General features: G+C 44.5%; 1 protein-coding gene across 2 annotated transcripts in view; it reads left to right on the top strand.

The window, feature by feature from the left end:
- Positions 1 to 20,627, top strand: part of PheRS-m (Phenylalanyl-tRNA synthetase, mitochondrial) — a 127,295-nt gene that overhangs the window by 36,991 nt on the left and 69,677 nt on the right. The window lies entirely within an intron of this gene.

Below are 20,627 nucleotides of genomic sequence, written 5' to 3'. Positions count from 1 at the left end.
TAGAACCTGACTCTCCAAGAATTGTTCCACGTAAAATACAGACAAGGTACGTAAAATCCGTCCTAGACAATTTATCAACCAGCAAAGCTCCAGACCCAGATGGAATTCCTCCAATTGGTGTGAAAAAGTGTTCCCCAGAACATGCCTCTGTTCTAACCAAATTATTTAGACTGAGCATACATACTTCTTCATTTCCTAATTCATGGAAAGAAGCCAATATCCACCCAATTCCAAAGAAAGGAAGTTCCTCTGACCTCCCTGATTACAGACCAATAGCTGTCACATCTTCAATTGGTAAAGTATTTGAAATTGTAATTAAAGAGCACATAATTTAACATCTTGATTCCAACAACTTAATTAGTGATAGACAATATGGTTTTTGCCACGAAAGATCCACCTTTGACATACTCAGTCTCCTGACTCATACCTTCAACCAATCAATCGACCAACATGGAGAAACCCATGCAGTAGCACTTGATATTTCTAAAGCTTTCGACAGAGTGTGGCACCGTTCCCTGTTGTCCAAACTCCCATGCTATGGACTAACATCTTTTGTTCCTCTGCTTTCTTCATATATCAGCTACAGAAGAATGAAAGTAGATGATGTATATTCCAAATTCCACTCAATTAATGCTGGCGTGCTGCAGGGATCAGTTCTAGTGCCAACCTTGTTCCAGGTTCATATTAAGAATTTATTATGTCACCCAAAATCCCATCCATTCATTTGCAGATGCCTCAACACTTCACAGTTCATTCACACTCAGACACCTATTTACAAAGTCTAATATCTTGGACATTGTTGGAAGGACACAAGTCAAGAGTGAGAGCAGTGGAAATGAGTTATTTAAGAGGAGCCTGTGGAGTCACGTGGAGAGACTGGCTGACGAATGAGGATATAAAGGAGCGTTGTGGTGTGGATGTGGATGTGATAGGAAGCGTTACGAGGAACACACTGAGGTGGTTTGGCCATGTGGAGAGGATGGAGGGTGAAAGACTGACGAAGAGAGTGTATGTGAGTGAGGTGGAGGGGGGAAGAGGGAGGGGGAGGCCGAGGATGAGATGGAGGGATGGGGTGGAGAGGTATATGCGAGAGGGGGGTGTGAGTTGGGAGCAGGGCAGTGAAATGGCGGGGGACAGGGCGACTTGGAGGCGATTTGTTTGTGGCCACCCCAAACGGGATTGAGGCGTCTGGCAATAGATAGATAGATAGATAGATATATATATACACATAGATATATATATATATTTATATATATTATGTATATAATATATATATTATATATATATATATATATATATATATATATATAATATATATAATATATTGTATATATATATATATATATATATATATATATATATATATATATCTATACACTCAACCCTCGTCTATCATGGGTTCCGCTATAGCGTATCTCGCTATCACGCCTATATAAAAAACTACCCAAATACAGTAAACCCTCATTATACGATGGGGTTCTGTTCCTGAAAACCCAATCGTAAAGCAATCCATCGTATAGCAATCCCAGTATAACATGGAGTCAATGGGGATACGTTCCCAGATGTGCCTAAACTCTCACATACACACACCTTAGCACTCACATACATGAAATATCCTTATGTTTAAACATTTAAAGTAACACATTAATAGTGAATAAAGAGAAAAAAAACATGAAAACTACAGTATACAGTAGATCTTACCTTTACTGAAGCAAGCAACGGTTGTTTATGTGGTTCCTAGACAATTCGCCATGAAGTCGACAATTCGCCGTCATAATATGGACATTCCCCGTCAGGACAATTCCTCGTCATTCTATAAATATGCTTATTACTGATTAACTGATACTTTAATAACTAATTTTCAGGGGGATCTATCAAAGTCTATTTTCATTCAATAGCGTTGGCTTTGGATATCATTTGTAAGTTGCACTTTTAGACAATATTTAACTTGTTTCTACCTTGCTGTAGTTGACTTTGAATTATGTTCTAGCATCACCCACAGCTGTTTTCATTAATTTCCATTGGTACTACAACATTCTGGGTATATTTTAAAACGTCATTGAAGAGGTACAAGTACAGTACTAAAAAACTAGTGTACTTCCTAAATAAACTGATATGAAAATAAACGACGGGGAATCATCCTGACGACGAAAAGTCCCGATGGCAAATTGTCTTGTTATTGTTGTGATGGCGAATTGACTTGATGGCGAATTATCCCGAAACATTTATATAGACGTAATATGAAGATTATTTGTATAATTCCAAAGTATGTCGATCGTTCACTTAAGGTAATTAGGCATTTATATAAATGCCAGTGTCTCGTATGTAGCCTCATGCTAAGATGAAGGATCGATCATAAATCACCTGATTCTCGTTTCAATATATTATTATTTTTGATTTAATGCCCATGATTTGATGCCATATTTTACATTTACTATATAAACAATAAACCACCATCACTTTTATAACTTACATAATTAAAAAACTATTGTACTTGCTAAATAAACTGATGCGTAAATAAATGACGGGGAATCGTCCTGACGGCTAATTGTCCCGACTGGGCCTCACAGTCACAGCCCTCACTCATCAATGTCAGAACTTCCTGGCTGGTCATGGCTGGCTGGCTGGGCAGGGCTAGCTAATGAGGGTGGACCAGTGGACAAGTGTGTGTGGTCCAATGCCGACAGTGTGAGGACGTTTTTGTTGCGTTTGCACATTCGCTGTTCACTGAGCCGCGGATGATCCATCGTTGTAGCAAATCGTTCCCATTGTACAGTGGGCATAGGGTACTAAAATTTTGACATTGTATAAGCAAAATATCATATAAAGAGGCATCGTATAATGCGGGCTTACTGTACCTTTATCATGAACTAGATGCCTGCTATCGCGCACCGCAAATGTTCGAAAAATTTAAAAAGGCCAGGCTCCAGTGCTCCGCCCAGCCAACAAAAGCTTCACTCCGTGGTTGGTCGTGTGACGTCAGCGCCAGCCGAGCGCTGATTGGCTGCCCAACCGAGTCTCCTGTCCGCCAAACCATTCAAGTGCGCGCCTTCAGACCGTGAATAGTGATAGTGAGAACAATAACCTTTTTATGATATGACCATGGCCAACGTACCCCCTCCCCATCCCCCTACCATCACCCAACATAATGCTGCGGCACCTGGCAGGGAAATAAAGAAGAAGAAGAACCTAAGTTATACAGATAAACTGGAAATGTGAAACTTATAGAGAATGGTGAGACCAAGCGAGGTGTGGGGAAGAAACATAACATCAGTGAATCAACTGTGAGAGGTATTTATAAGAATCGTGATCACATCATAAAACATGCTCATTTTTAGACTATTATATATTAACATGTGGTACAAAAAAGGTATCTTAGGGGTAAATATTGAGGTCATGGCACCAATTAGAATTATTACCATAAGTTCTTCAATTCGGCAATAACGGTTTCGGCTATAGCGCAGCCATAGCGGGACCAATTGGGAGTGATAGCTGAGGGTTGAGTGTATATATAATATATATGTGAAGGTGGATGGAATAGTTGGTGAGTGGGGTGTGCCTGCTGAGATAGATGAGAATGGCAGTGCGTTAGTGGACATTTGTGCCGGGAGGGGGTTGGTGATAGCCAATACCCTCTTCAGGCACAAAATGATCCACAGGTATACATGACAGGTGATGAGAAGGGTGGGTGGTGAACTGAATGAAAGGAAGGCAATGATTGATTATGTGTGTGTGGATGAAAGGATGCGAAGATGTGTAATGGATGCAAGAGCATACAGAGGTTGGGGGAGTGGACTTTCTGACCACTACCTGGTGGTGGCCAGAATCAAGATCCAGTATGATGGAGAAATAGAAGAAGGGAAGGACGGGAGGAAGGAGTAGTTGCAAGGAGAGTGGAAAGGTTACAAGAGGATGAGAAAAAGGCAGAATATAAGAGAGAAGTGGAGGAATGATTGGGTAAATATGAATTGGGGCTGATGGGGGACGTGGAAGGTGTGTGCAAGATATTCACGGAAGAAATATGTGCAGCATGTGATGTGGTGTGTGGGATGAAGAGAAGACAGAAGAGGGTGCTAGGAACAGCATGGTGGAATGAAGAGGTGAGATAGGCTGTGGCACTAAAGAAGAAAGCATACAATGAGTGGATGAGAAATAGGGGCATGGAAGAAGTTGAGAAGAGGGAGAGAGTTATATGTAGAAAGGAAGAGAGAGGTGAATAGATTAGTAAGAGTAAGAAGAGAGTGGATGAGGAATTTGAGTGTAAAATGGAGGGAGTGTAAGAAAATGTTCTGGAAAGAGGTGAAGAGAGTAAGACAGCGTGGCAGTGAAGTTAGTAGGGGAGTGAAAGATAAAAATGGTAGATTACTAGTGGAGAAGGGAGAAAAATTGAGCAGATGGAGAGAACACTGTAAGGAATTGCTGAACATAGAGAATGGAAGTAATGTGAGTATAAGTGGTTGGGGAATGGCTGGGAGAAGGAGGGAGGTGAGAAGACAGGAAGAAATCAGTAGGACAGAAGTTGTGGAAGCAATGAAGAAAGTCAAATTGGGGAAAGCCCAGGAATTGATGGAATGTGTGATGAAATGCTGAAGCATGGGGGAGAGATAGTAGTAGAATGGATGTGGATGATGTGCAGATTGTCCTGGGAGGAAGGTGAAGTCCCAGAGGATTGGAAGTCAGGTATAATTATTCCCTTGTACAAAGGAAAAGGGGAAAAAGAAGTGTGTGGTAACCATAGGGGCATTTGTCTTGTTAGTATAATAGGAAAAGTATATGGGAGGATACTTATTGACAGAGTTAGGGAAATAACAGAGGAATTAGTTGGAGAAGAACAGGGAGGCTTTAGGAAGGGAAGGGGTTGTGTAGATCAGATAGTCATTCTTAGATCTTCAGTGGAAAAGTTTTTAGAGAAGGGAAAGAAGTTGTATGCGGCCTTCATGGATTTGGAGAAAGCATATGACAGGGTGGATAGACAAGGATTGTGGAAAGTATTAAGAATATATGGAGTAGATAGGAAGTTGTTGAATGCTGTGAAGAGTATGTATGATGGTGCTAAGGTGCGTGTGGATGGTGAACTGAGTGAATTTTTCTCTTTGAAGGTTGGGTTGAAACAATGTGTCATGTCTCCATGGTTGTTCAGTCTGTTCATGGATGGGGTAATAAAAGAGATACAAGGTAGGGCAGTGGATGTTGGAGTGGCCCTGGTGAGAGAGGGTAGTGTTTGGAAACTCCCTGTACTGTTGTTTGCAGATGATACTGTGTTGTTAAATGAAGACAAAGGGGAGCTGCAAGGCTTGGTGGATGAGTTTGGGAGAGTGTGTAAGAAATGGAATCTAAAGGTGAATGTAGGGAAGAGTAAACTGATGGTCTTTGAGAGAGGTGAAGTCAGTGAATGGACAGTGAGGTTGGATGGTGATGAAATGGAAAATGTGAGTACGTTTAAGTACAGTACTTGGGTAGTGTGATGAGTAAGGATGGAAGTTTGGAGGGTGAAGTGCTTGAAAGGGTACAACAAGGAAGAAAGGTTCCTGGTTCCTTGAAAGCAGTGATAAGAAACAGGGAAGTGAGCATGGAAGTGAAAAAGTTACTACATGACAGTATTGTGATAACAACTCTAACGTATGGAAGTGAAGCTTGGACGTTGTTGGAAGGACACAAGTCAAGGGTGAAAGCAGTGGAAATGAGTTATTTAAGAGGAGCCTGTGGAGTCACATAGAGACAGGCTGACAAATGGGGATATAAAGGAGCATTGTGGTGTGGATATGGATGTGATAGGAAGCGTTAGGAGGAACACACTGAGGTGTTTTTGGCCATGTGGAGAGGATGGAGGGTGAGAGACTGATGAGGAGAGCGTATGTGAATGAAGTGGAGGGGGGGAGAGGGAGGAGGAGGCTGAGGATGAGATGGAGGGATGGAGTGGAGAGGTATATGAGAGAGGGGGGTGTGAGCTGGGAGTAGGGCAGTGAAATGGCGGGGGACAGGGCATCGTGGAGGCGATGTGTTTGTGGCCACCCCATACAGGATTAAGGCATCTGGCAATAGATAGATAGATAGATACGGTGTAGAGAGAGAGAGAGGGAGAGAGTAAAACCTCAATATAATGGACATCAGTATAGCGGAATTCGCATTTATCGGGCTAGTGGAGCTAAGTGGACTAAATTCTTATGCATCAGGAAAAGTCCAATAAAGCCAGAAGCAGTCTGTCTCTTTGAATAAACGAATAAACAAACAAACGGAGGAGATACCATAACATCGTCCCTCCTCTCTCTCTCTCTCCTCCTCCATTCCTTCCCTTCCTCCCCGTCTCTCCGGTGAGAGAGAGAGAGAGAGTGAAGGTGAAATTGAAATTGAAAATTAAAGTAATTGTGATAATGATTGTAAAAGCAGAGGTGAAAGAGATCACAGAAGTGGATATGGAATATCAAAGTCAACAGAGAGAGTAAGTACGGGAATGGCAATTGGCGTCCCCTTGGCATAAACAAATGAGGGAGATAGGCATAACTTTGGTCCCTCCTCTCTCTCTCTTCATCTATCCCCTCCCTGTCTCCGGGAAGGGTGAAAGTGAATGTAAAAGTGAAGATTAGTGAAGGCATTGTGAAGGTGAAAGTGAAGGTAGTGTGAAAATGAAGGTGATAGTAAAAGTGAAAATGAAGGTGGAAGGTGAAAGTGAAGTCAAGTGAAAGTGAAGGTGAAGATGGAAGGTGAAAGTGAGGGTAAAAGTGAAGGTGAAAGTAAAAGTGAATGTGAAAGTGAAGTCAAGTGAAAATGAAGGTGAAGATGGAAGGTGAAAGTGAATGAAAATGAAGGTGAAGGTAAAAGTGAAGTCAAAAGTGAAAGTGAAGGTGGAAGGTGAAAGTGAGGGTGAAAATGAATGTAAAAGTGAAGATGAAGGTGAAAGTAAAGGACAAGGAAAATGAAGGTGAAAGTGAAAGTGAAGGTGAAAATGAATGTAAAAGTGAAGATGAAGGTGAAAGTCGAAAGTAAAGGTGAAAGTGAAGATGATGGTGAAAGAGGAAGTGAAAGTGAAGGTGGAGGTGAATGTGATAGTAAAAGTAGGGAGGGCAAAAGTGAATGTGAGTGGAAGTAATTGTAAAGCTAAATGTGAAAGTGAGAAAGTAAGGTTGCAAGTGAAGGTGAAATGAAAATTCAAAATGAATGAAAGTGAGTGTGAAGGTCAAGGTGACTGTGAAAGTGAGCATGGAAGTGAATATGAAAGTGAATGTAATGAATAGGAAGGTGAAGATTAAGGTGACAACAAAGACAAAAATATGTGAAGTAAAATGGAAGTGCCCAGTGTGGAGAGAGAGAGAGAGAGAATAAACGCATGAATTACAGACGAGCCTCTGTGCATAACAAAAGGAGGAGGAAGTCTAGGGGGGAGTCCAGATGTTGCTTTTATCGGACTTTTGGATTTTTCGGACTGGCTTGGGCCCCAATTAGTCCAATATAGTGAGGTTTTACTGTATATATATACAGTATATATATATATATATATATATATATATATATATATATATACACATACATATACATCTATCTGTCTATCTATCTATCTATTGCCAGACTCCTCAATCCCGTTTGGTGTGGCCACAAACAAATCACCTCCAAGTCGCCCTGTCCCCCGCCATTTCACTGCCCCGCTCCCAACTCACACCCCCCTTTCTCATATGCCTCTCCACCCCATCCCTCCATCTCATCCTCGGCCTTCCCCTTCCTCTCCCCCCCTCCACCTCATACACATACACTCTCTTCATCAGTCTTTCACCCTCCACCCTCTCCACATGGCCAAACCACCTCAGTGTATTCCTCCTACTGCTTCCTATCACATCCACATCGACACCGCAACGCTCCTTTATATCCTCATTTGTCAGCCTGTCTCTCCATATGACTCCACAGGCTCCTCTTAAATAACTCATTTCCACTGCTCTCACTCTTGACTTGTGCCCTTCCAACAACGTCCAAGCTTCACTTCCATACGTTAGAGTTGGTATCACAATACTGTCATGTAGTAACTTTTTCACTTCCATGCTCACTTCCCTGTTTCTTATCACTGCTTTCAAGGAACCAGCAACCTTTCTTCCTTGCTGTACCCTTTCAAGCACTTCACCCTCCAAACCTCCATCCTTACTCATCACACTACCCAAGTACTTAAACGTACTCATTTTCCAATTCCTCACCATCCAACCTCGCTGTACATTCACTGACTTCACCTCTTTTAAAGACCATCACTTTACTCTTGCCTACATTCACCTTTAGATTCCGTTTCTTACACACTCTCCCAAACTCATCCACCAAGCCTTGCAGCTCCACTTCTTCTTCACTCAACAACACAGTATCATATGCAAACAACAGTACAGGGAGTTTCCAAACACTACCCTTTCTCACCAAGGCCACTCCAGCATCCACTACCCTACCTTGTACCTCTTTTATTACGCCATCCAGGTACAGATTGAACAACCATGGAGACATGACACATCCCTGTTTCAACCCAACCTTCAAAGAGAAAAATTCACTCAGTTCACTTCTAGCATTTTGGTTCACATCAAAAATTTTATCTTTGCGTGTTTTGGTTTGAGTCCGGCCCTGAGAGCATTGAAAAACGTGATTTTGCATAAAAATGTGAGGTAGGCGGACCACTCCAAAACACATCAAAATTCGAATCGTCGAATTCTAAAGAGTCGAATTTCGAAATTCCACTGTATATATATATATATATATTTATATATATATATATATATATACAGTAATCCCTCTAATATCCGGACGCCCAATAACCGAACATCCCCACTAACCGAACCTTATCGTCCTGGGATCAAACATTCCCAAAATGGTCCGAAAATCCAAAAAAATTGGGAAAAAAAATCGATTTTTTGCCGTCCGTAATTTGAACTTGCCGCGCTGCGTGAGAGCATTGTTTTGGTTCGTCATTCCTCCGACGTCCGATAGAGCGCCGCTGCATCCTCCCCACTTCCCGCCTGTCTCTCACCGCGACAAGACCTACGCTCTTCGTCATGGCTGCCCACGTGCTCGCTTTTGTGGTGGTGCCGTACTTGCTGCAAGGCCTCCTGCTGCTCTCTGCCCTACTCTTAGTGTGTGTGTGATGATGGCCCCGCCTCCTGAGAAAAGGAAGAGAGTGGTGTTGACTCTGGAGAAGAAACGGGAGATATTGGAGAAGGTTGATGCGGGTTGGTCTTCCTCTCGCATTCTCCGCGAGTTCAACCTGGCCCGGTCGACTTTGTTTGATATCAAGCGTTCCCGAGACAAGCTCATGCAGTACACGGCTGACTTCTCGTCGAGAAGCAAACGCAACGTGGAGAGGAAGGTTATGTTTACTCCCAAGTATGCAGAGATCGACCGCTCCACGTTGATTTGGTATCGACAGCAACGTGCAGCTGGTGTGATGGTACGTGGAACGGAGCTGAAGGCTGCTGCTGAGAAGTTTGCAAGGCTTCACGACGCCCTAGACTTCAAGGCATCCGAGGGTTGGCTCTTCGCGTTCAAGTTGCGACATGGCCTTACTAACCGTAAAGCACATGGCGAAGCATTGGACGCTAACGAGGATGGAGTGGACGAGTTTCGGATATAGGTGAAAGGATTGATCGACAGGGAGGGCCTCACTCTCGGTCAAGTCTATAACGCTGACGAAACTGGCCTATTCTATCGCTCGGTGCCAACGAACACTCTCGCCGATGAGACGGAGAAGCGTGTACCTGGCCGCAAGCTTTCTAAGGAACGGATATCTGCTTTGTGTTGTGCCAATGCTAACGGCATGCACCGGCTTAAGCCCGTTATTGTTGGCCGTGCAAAGCAGCCTCGGTGCCTTCGTGGGGTGATGGATGTCCTTCCTGTCGTATGGTACCATTCTTTGAAAGCATGGTTCACAGCTGTGATTTTCAAAGACTGGTTTCACCATCACTTCGTCAAGGAGGTCATACATTACCAGACGAAGACACTGGGAATTCCTCGCGACCAGGTAAAGGCTCTCCTTCTCCTCGACAATGCACCTGCCCACCCATGCGACAAGGACTTGGTTGCTGAGAATGGCCGTATTAGGTGCATGTTTCTGCCACCTAATACGACTGCTCTCATTCAACCAATGGACCAAGGAGTGATCGTGGCAACAAAGCGCCTGTACCGTCGGAAGTTCCTGGACGAGGTGATGGTGGTTCTCGAGGACGAGGACGAGCGCAGGGAAGGACGTGACACTCGAGGCAAGCGGACTTTGGAAAACCTTCGCCGCTACAACATCAAGTCTGCGCTGTACAACTGGGCTAGTGCATGGAAGGAAGTCCCTGTGAAAACTCTTGAAAATGGTTGGTCTCGTCTGCTTCTCGGAACAGATGTGGAGTACGATTTCCTAGGGTTTGACGTGGATGACTTCCATGCACGGCTACGTACGCACGGCGACGATGTTGATGTGGACGATGTTCGTGAGTGGTTGGACGACGACGAGGGCGATCCTGGGTATCAGACGTTGTCTGATATCGAGATCGCGTCTTCGGTTGCTGGTGTCAGTCCCGAACTTGAAGATTCCGACGACGAAGGCGATGATGATGCAGACTCCGCCCAGCAGGACACTACTCCAGCCATCCCCAAGCTGAGCGCACTCCGGGAACATCTAGAGTTCGTCCTAGACTACCTGGAACACCCGGACTGCGACAGGGAGATGGGGCCCTTGGGACTCGTGGAGGAAGTGCGTGCTTTCCGGCAGCGCATCATCAATCGCCAGAATCGTCGGTCCTTGCGTCAGTCAACGATTGACAGTTTTTTCAGGCCCGTGACCCCCGCTGTGCCAAGCCCTGGTTACACTCCGTTGCCTCCCCAAGACAGGCCCTCATGCTCCGAGCCACAGCCCAGCACATCAGCTACAGTGGAGTCACCGCTCGACGTGAGTTTGCGGCTGTCTTCAGAGTCTTCTGTAGTCGGTACGCCATCACCACTACCCACCGATGCACCCCTTGGACGCCTGCCAGTGATACTCTCGGGCTCTGACAGTGAATAAACAGCAAGAACTTCTCCACTAGACCACACGGGAATTTTGAGTGTTTTGCAGTGAATAATTCGGTGTGTTGTGTTAAGGTTTTCAAGTTGGGAGAAAAGACTAAGTAGAAAAGAAATTTAACGTAACTAACCTTCTTTGTTTTGGCTTTGGAAACTTAAAAAAACTTGGGAAAAGTTAATGTGCAACACTTAAATTTAATGGAACATTATTTGGACTAAAGTGAACACTGTGAAAAGAACGGACTTCTGTGTGTTAGTGACTAAGTTCAGTGCAAGACTTCAGGAAGAGTGTAGTGCAAGTGCTTCAGGAAATCGTTCTTACTGTCAGAGTCCGAGAGGAGGCGGTTATTCATCGAGGTGGCCAGGGACTTGCTGTAAGTAGCCAGAATGTTTCATGTTGTACTATTTTCCATACTATATTTACCAGAATGTTTCATATTGTATTTTTTCCCATACTATACTTACCAGAAAGTGTCATACTGTACTTCTTTCCATACTAAACTTACCTCATGCATGGGCAGTAGGAATGTGTTTTTCAGAGTTCGGTTAGGTTAGGTTCGGTTAGAGTCCATAAGTACCAGAATGTTTATTAATGTATGAACATACTTCTAAACCCACATTTTATGTGTCTATTGCATTTATTTCAGTCATTTATGTGCCTTATTGGTGTGATTTGGGTGTTAAATAGGTGCTATGCATGTCCGGAGGGAGTTGTATAGGTGTTTCTCTGTGTTAGGGTCCATAAGTACAAGTCCATAAGCTGGGGCCCAATATCCGGACAAAACCAATATCCGAACCTACCGATGGCTCTATTGATCCGGATATTGGAGTGATTACTGTATATATACAGTATCTATCTATCTATTGCCAGATGCCTCAATTCCGTTCGGTGTGGCCACAAACAAGTTGCTTCCACGTCGCCCTGTCCCCCACCATTTCACTGCCCAGCTCCCAACTCACACCCCCCTCTCTCGTATACCTCTCCACCCCATCCCTCCATCTCATCCTTGGTATACATTGTACTGTATATACTCAGTTTCACGGAGTCTGACGCACTGATTTTGCCAGCAGAGGACAGGTGGATTTGGTAACACTGCGCAGTGCACTTGGGCAGTGATTGGTCAGTTTCCGTTGTGTTTGAACGTGCACCAAATTGACGTATTCCAACCAAGGCCCTCATTTATTTGTAAGATACCGGAATATACAGATACAAATTAAAGCAGTTATATCTTTAATGATAAATATGTGCCTTTTAAATTACTAGAGATAAACCTGAGCAACATTGATAACAAAACTAAGTAAAGTCGCAACTGGACGCATACGGACAACAGTCAGCGACTGATTTGTTTAAATTCATTTCAGTATGTTTGATTTCGTTCACACTGCACGCAGTTTTATTATAGCATCATTGTTCAACTATTATTTTCTCATGGGGATTGCTTTTATCTTACTTTCCTTTCTTCCACCATTAACAAAAATTCTGCTCATTCTACAGTGATGTAATCCATTACTTTCCTGGCTCTCTGTTGAGGGACATAATGCTTGAGGGGAGGGTGCATGGTGGCCAGGGATAGGGTGTCCATCTGTCTGTCTGTATGTTTGTCTCTTATGATATGAAAATGTTAAGGAAAATCAAACACCACAGTTATATAAAAAATAATTTTTACTGAATCCGACTGTGAATACAAACAAATGCAGATTTTTGAAGATATGATTACCTGTGAGGGTAAGGAGAATGTGTATGTGTACACTATATTGCTAGTGTGTGTGTGTGTGTGTGTGTGTGTGCTTACACAAATCATAATTATTAGAAGATAAGCTAAGCGCATTTAGGGTAAGGTTGTTAATTGGTGAAATAATGAAGGGCATGGTGTAGACTGTAGACTGTGACACTGTAATAGTGGTGGGAAGAACATTCGAGCCTTCTCAGGACCTCGGGACCACCTTGCTATGAACATCTGAATTCCCGCCATAGTCGCTAACTATGTTCGTATGCATCCAGTTGTCTATCTATCTATCTATCTATTGCCAGACGCCTCAATCCAGTTGTGACTTGACTTAATTTTGTTATCGCTGTCGTTCAGGCTTAGCTCTAATAACTTAAAAGGCACATATTTATCATTAAAGATATCATTGCTTTAATTTGTATCTGTGTACTCCGGTATCTTACAAATAAATGAGGGCCTTGGAACACAAAGTCAATTTGGCGCACGTTCGAACACAACGGAAATTGACCAATCACCGCCCGAGTGCGTCACGCAGTGTTACCAAATCCACCTGTCCTCAGCTCGCAAAATCAGTGCGTCAGACTCTGTGAAACCGAGTATAGTAAGGGTAGCCTCTATTTTCAGAGGATAATGGTTTGCTAAAAAAGTTTACTGAGTACAGTAAAAGTCCTGTAATCTGAATGGCAGGGGACCGAGGATCTTTTGGACTTCTGTTTTTGGGGGGACTATTGGGAGGGACCTCTGAAAACATTAGAAATATGTACCAGTACATGATCATTACATAAACACTCAAAACGATATGGGTTATTGTTTTACTCACCGGAAATGCATAGAAGTGTAAATGAATAGTTGCAGGCAGGTACATCCAAGTCAAAGAGCAAGTCCAAACCAGATAAATTCTTAGATAACGCCCAGAAAATTTTGAAAAAAGACCAGAAAAAATAGAATAATTTTGCCTTGAAAAGTTCGGAGTACAGTACAGTATTGTGATATTTGGGTTATTAGTGGTCGGATTGGACAACTTTTACTGTACTGTATTTCATTACAAAAATTAGTCGAAGTGAGTGTTGCAGCTTTTCAAGAAATATGAGAGAAAAGTTATGAAGTTATTGATTTTCATAATATTGAAACTTAGAGAAATGACAAAAAAGTTTTATACCTCTTAGTAAAGTTATTAGGAAAGTAACAGGAATTAGGTTTCATGATGATGAAGAGGTTGTGTAGATCAGATATTCAACCTAAGATGTTTAGTGGAAAAGTTCTTAGAAAAGGGAGAGAAATTGTATGTGCCCTCATGGATTTGGAAAAAACATAGGACAGAGTAGATAGACAAGGAATGTTTAAAATATAAAAAATTCAGAGTAGCTAAATGGGAAGCTGTTGAAGGCCATGAAGAGTATGTATGAGGGCACCAGGGCTGCAGTGCATGAAGATGATGAACTGAGTGAATTTTTCTATCTGAATGTTGGATTGAAACCTGGATTTGTCATATCTCATGGGTGTTCAGTTTGTATGTGGATGTTGTTATAAAAGATATACAAGGTAGGGCATTGGATGGTGACGCGGCCCTGATGAGAGAGGGCAACATTTGGAAACTTCATGTTCTGTTGTGTGCAAATGATACTGTATTGTTAAGTGAGGACGGAGGGGAACTGCAAGGCTCAATGAATGAATTTGGGTGTGTGTGTGTGTAATAAATGACATCTAAAGGTGAATGTAGGGAAGAGCAAAGTTGTGGTTGTCAAGAGAAATGAAGTCACTGAATGCACAGTGAAGCTAGATGGTGAGGAAATGGAAAATGTGAATGCATTTAAGTACGGTACTTGGGTAATGTGATGAGTAAGGATGGAAGTGTAGAGGATGAAGTGCTTGACAGGGCACAGCAGGGAAGAAGGGTTGCCAGTTCATTGAAAGCAATGATAAGAAATAGGGAAATGAGCATGAATGTAAAAAAAAATTGTTACATGACAGTATTGTGATCCCCACTGTAACTTACGGAAGCGAAGCTTGAAACATGTTGGAAGGACACAAGTCGAGTGAGAGCAGTGGAAATTTTTATTATTTGAGAGGAGCATGTGGAGTTACATGGAGAGACAGTCTGAAGGAGCAGTGTGGTGTGGATGTGGATGTTAATAGAAAGTGGTAGGAGAAATATAATTGAGGTGGTTTGGTCGTGTGGAGAGGATGGAGAGCAAGAGACTAACTAGGAGAGTTTATATGAGTGAGGTGGGGAGACCAAGGATGAGATGGAGGGATGGAGTGGAGAGGTATATGAGAGGGGGGGGGGGTGTAATTTGAGGTGAGTGCAGTGAAATGGCAGGGGACAGGAGGATGTGGAAGTGATTTATATTATACACCTCTGATGGGATTGAGGCATCTGGCTGTAGACAGATAGATAATAAAGCTGTTGCCAGGTTTCTGAGAGTTTTCTCCCCCTTAATTTCATATTTTCTTTATTATAATCTTTAAGTTGCTGGTGTGAATGATTTTCAAGTGCGTTATGAAACTTTAGTTATGTCAATTTGCCTTTTCTTTGACTTTCTTCAAATAATACTTAGGATAGTAAGACTGATATGGTGTTCTTCCATCCTACTGATAATTTTAATTTTTCTCTAATGATGATTTCATGTCTGCAGTGTGTCGGGGAGAGCATGTGGAAATTATCCGGCATGATAGGATTGAACTTGCTGAGTCTCTTGAAAGTGTGGAAGAGTTTTGTTACTTGAGAGACATATTATGTGCTGGAGGTGGGGTTGGAGCTATCTCTGTGACTAGAGTGAGAAGTGGTTGGAAGAAGTTCATGGAGCTGTTGCCTTTCCTCAGTTTCCTGACATTGAGAGGGCTCTTCCTCCATGCAAAGGGATCTTTGTATATGGCATATGTCAGGAGTGTAATGCTGTATGGTAGTGAGACCTTGGCGGTGAAGGATGAGGATATTCGCTGGCTCAAAGGTACAGAAATGACAATGATGAGGCGGTGTGCAGTGCATCGTGAATGTGAGGCCTTAGGAGGCTAGGTTTATGATGGAAGAGTTAAGAGGGAGGATGGAATTGGGGTGTATTGGTGTTGTGATGAGGAGAGGTAGACTGAGATGGCTTGGGCATATGGAGAGGATGGGAGATGACAGTTGGGTGCAGAAAATGAGAAGTGTGAACACTGGGGGTAGGGTTGTGAGAGGCAGACAAAAAGACCTGAGATGAGGCCATAGATTGTGACTTCAGAGATAAGGGACTGAATAGAGAGGCTGCCAAAGATGGAGAGCCACCATTAGTTGACCAGGGCCAACACATGTAAGCGTGTTGAAGCCTTTATAAACGAAATGATGGTGGGCAGGACCAAGAAGAGAAGTGGAAAAAGAAGGTTTTTTTTTTTAGTCACAGTCTGTAATGTATTTTATTCATCGTCATCATCATTGAAATACCAGCGTGGCGAGATGAACCCGACACCACCATCCCAGGAGGAGAGAGTGAGGGGATGACACCCACCCCATAAGGGGACAATGGAGGGGCTAATTTACCTGGGCCAACGTCCAGGCAACAACGGCGTATCTCCCTTGCGACCCGGTGCCCCTCTTCCTCGCAGCCAGACCACCCAGTAGTGCACAGGGAAAGTACACTACTCTCCAGCAGAGGGAATGTTCGCCAGAATCGGGATGGGACTTGCAGTGGCAAGTTCCCAGGCATACCTCGGACACCGAGTCTTCTGGATCGGCTCCACAACTAACTGAGGACTCAGGGGGAGCCTGTAGGGTTGCTATTCCCCTGCCTAGACTGAAGGAGGGCATGCTCCGTCAGAGCTGTGGCGAAAGCCGAGAGAGTACGTCTGACCTCTTCCTCCTGATGTTACGGGCAAAGGACCTTCCCAGACGGAAGGAGGGCACACTCTGTTGGAGCTGTGGCGAAAGCCGAGAGTATATGTCCAACCTTTTCCTCCTGACGTCTCCAGGACAGGTAACCTCAACTCGACGTTGGGAGGGCACTCTCTGTCGGAGCTGCGGTGTAAGCCGAAAGTGTACATCCAATCTCTTCCTCCCGACATCCCCAGGGCAGGAGGCCCTAGCCCTCCGACAGGAGTGCCCTTGCACCCCTGTCCCACGGAGGAGCACAGGCAGTGCCCGACAGGGCTGTCTGATGAAGGGAGTCCCCTCTGGCTCGCCTCACTGCCCTGGTGTTAAAGCAAAGTGTCACTCCTTCCAGCTCTCTCCTTGGGAGGCTGGAGTTTCTTCCCCTACAGGCTTCCCTCTTGAGTCCAGACCAGACGAGGCGCCCCCAAGGCCTGGAATCCGGTCCCTGCAGCCTGGGTCACCACAGGCACTGACAGGCTCTGCCAGGATCAGAGGCCGCAGTTCCACCCTGTCGGCCTCCCCCTGCAGCCGAGGCCGCTGTCCCCGGAGCCAGTGGACCTCCCCAGGCGCTCGCCGAGGCTGAGGGGCCTCCCCCGACACAGGTGGCTGCAGTTCTCCCCTAACGGTCGCCCCAGACCGGGGTACAGGCCGCCCTACTTCAGCGGCACCCTCCTCCCGGCCGACACTCGGGCCGGGCCTCCACCAGGCCCTTCCCTGGACCCCAAAGACGACCAAGGGCCGATGGCGTACTGCCCGACTTCTGGCCCTCTTCAGGCCCAGTCCTGAGAGCCTTGTCTCCTGCAGGGCTGACACGGTGAGAAAGCCGCCCCAGACACCTCCCCTTTACTCTCGGACTAGTGGCAACTCCACGGACCCCACTGTTCTGCACAGCTCCCTGGATGGCCCGCCTCCCACGCCTGGCCGCCACCTGGAGCTCCCTGCATAGGCCCTCTCCTCTGTGGGCCGTGGTCTCCTCTCCATCAGAACAATGAGTGACAGGTCTCGGATTATATACTTCCCCAGTGTTGTGAATTCCCCCCCTTTCTAGTGAACTACCAGTGAACTGTTCTCTGGTGTTCCTTTCCCCTATCCCCGTACACACACACACACACACACACACACACACACACACACACACACACACACACACACACACACCGTGTTCAGTGTTCCACCTCCCCCTTGCTGACGAGTTAAGCTCCTGTGAATCACATGCGGAGTGTATAACCTCAGCCCCGAGTTGAGACCCCCCCCCCCTTGGACAGGACAGACGAGCCCATATCACTCACGTAACACAGCAATATCTCTGTACTGGACCCTTCCCCTCCTTCCCCACCCCGGCCCCACAGAGAGAGACCCTCCCTATCCTCAGTAAGCTCCTCACCCCTGCTTCCCCCAGTGTGACCTACGGTATATTCTCGGCCGGTGTGACGCGTATATAGAGGCTAAGTTAGCTAGGGACTGCTGTACATGTCACACAGAGATGATGTATTAGATAGGACCCGTCTGTGTCACGCGAGCACCTAGGCTTAAGAGCTGTCCCTGTGGGTATACTGGGTAGTGTTGTATGTAAACCTCTCTGTGTTGATTTATTATCCATATTGGTGCAATATTGCCTGTGATACTGTGAGGAAATAACCCAGATGTGAGGCAAAGATCCTGAACTAGGTGGACAGTGCTTCAGACCAATATCAGTGTAAGGCATTGTGTAATTTCGACTCTGGTCATAGAATATTGTGTGTGTAATTGTTTCTCTATTAATCCGTACCATCCCAGGCATTTTTACAATTTTATACCCACCCAATCCCGGACCAAGAATGGGAAAAAAATTTATTGCAGAAAACAATCCGAAAGAACATATAAATCAAGGAAAAGCAAAAAAAAGTACTCCTTATAGGAGAAATAAGTGCAGGATGGCCATCCATTTTGTTTCTAGCCCAGTTTCCCAAGCCATGAGCTATGTTTTCCCACCCAGCTGGGTGGGATGAGAGAGAACGTGGGAGGAGAATGAGGGAAGCCCTGTTCTCAATATCCTTCTTCACTGGCTCATATTCCTCCCTAGAAGAGTCATCCAAGTCTTCCTCTTCTATTGAATCACTAAATGAAGGGACAGAGGGTCCATGTGACAGTTTCAACCGCCTCCTTCAGCCCAGTGAGGTGGAAAAATGGCATGACTTCCACAACATTCTAACGCTGTGACGGACAGTGGCACACTGATGTCACCCAGCCATGCAGAACCAAACTCAGTGCTACAAGTGCTTGTACACAATGTTGCCAATACATTAAGCTACTCCTTAGCAAAAAATTAGCTAGACTGAAGCAGTTAGAGACATGCTACAGCGCTCGAATTTTGCTGTTGGCACCATCACGTTGCTGGGATTACTCGAGACGTTTTGTACCGTTGGCACCATGCCGACAGCGGGATTGTACGGGTTAATATATTAGTGTATTTGTTCACCTGTGGTGTTTGTGTTTCCCTTCCTTGCTAGTACTGACCCGGTCAGGAATTAAGGACCCAGAGTTGCACCGTGACTGGACCCGAGACGTCGGGACACAGAACACGCTGCATAGCAGTCATCATCATCATCTAATCCTGTGTTGCCCCATGAGAAGCGTGGGAGCTTAGGGCTAGGCAAGTTGGTCCTGATATTTAAGATGAGAGTGACCAGCCTCACTCATCCCTGTGTGGCATTACATGAGCAATAAACTCCAACCACCCTTTGGATATAAACCTGCACAGGTTCAATCTGATGGGAGTGCCTTAACTACCCACTAAACCACCATTTATGTAATTTTTTTTCTGTCTCTAGATGCCTCTCTTCAAATGAGGAACGAGCTGTTGATGGAGTTTAGTTAAGGTTGCATGTAGCCTCAATGCTTTAAAAAGTCTCTCCTAAGTTGAATTGATTAGTAAGGTGGTAGGAAAACTTAAATGAAGACTTCATCATGATGAAGGGGCATTAGCCAAATGCTTGCAGTAAAGGTACTGAAGAGGGATGCCTGCACACATTTGCACAGACATACCTGGGTAACTCTGCTGCCCTGTCTTCCAAAAGGGGAATGGTGGACTGCAGGGAAGGGATTACATCAGCCTGCAGTCTACTGGATTCATGTCCAGATTAGCCTGGAGCTGCAACAAGAATAAATGTTTTCTTGATTAGATAGAATGTAGGTTTGGTGGGGTAGGTTATTTTAGGTGGCACTTCTTATTCCTTTTCTTTCCTTTACAGATGCCTATACCTTGAGTGACAAGCCAAATGGTTTCCTGTAAGCCAAGAAACCATTTACAACGCTGGGTGGTAACCATATAACCAAAGCATATGTGCTCCCTACGTGTCAACAAGTGGGTTTGTGGAGGGTTGGTGCCCCTTCCTGTAAAACAACTAACTCACTGCCAAATGGCCACCCTTTGTGGGATTATGGTGTCTGGCAATAGATAGATAGATAGACCTTTACTTCTTCCTTCACCTTTATCATTCTTTTTTTAAATGCCTTCTTCTCTTCTTATTTCTCGCTATCATCCACTTACTTAATGTAGTGCTGCCTACTTCATCCCTCACCTTCATCATTCTTTTTCTGTCTGTCCACTCTTCCAATTTCTCCCATCTTTCTTGTCACTTTTTATTACCCTACTTTCCTTTTCAGGTGGCTTTACTGTACATTGAGTGACAAGCCTAATGGTTTCCTGGAAGCCAGGAAACTGTTTACAGTACATCGCTGGGTCGTAACCATATAACCAACCCACACGTTTTCCCTATTTGTCAGTGAGTGGGTTGGCGGAGGGTTAGCACCCCTCGCCATAAAACAAGTAACTCAAAGACAAACGGCTGCCTCTGATGGGATTATGGCGTCTGGCCATAGATAGATAGATAGATTTTACACCTTATTTTTCTCTAGGGTATTTATGCCCTCTATTTGTTCATGCCAGAGTTTATGGTTTAACTTCTTGAAAAAGTTGTGTATGGTCAATCTTTTTTGTGCAACTTTGAAAGAAGAAATAGTAAAATTTGTCATTCTGCTATAAAGTTCATTGTAAAATTAAGATAGATTTCACA

The sequence above is a fragment of the Coenobita brevimanus genome, chromosome 25 (genome assembly GCF_032717465.1).
Source record: "Coenobita brevimanus isolate Jiangsu-jjx chromosome 25, ASM3271746v2, whole genome shotgun sequence".
Classification (NCBI taxonomy): Eukaryota; Metazoa; Arthropoda; class Malacostraca; order Decapoda; family Coenobitidae; genus Coenobita; species Coenobita brevimanus.
The sequence above is the reverse complement of the archived record's forward strand: the minus strand, read 5'-3'. Positions and strand labels throughout refer to the sequence as shown.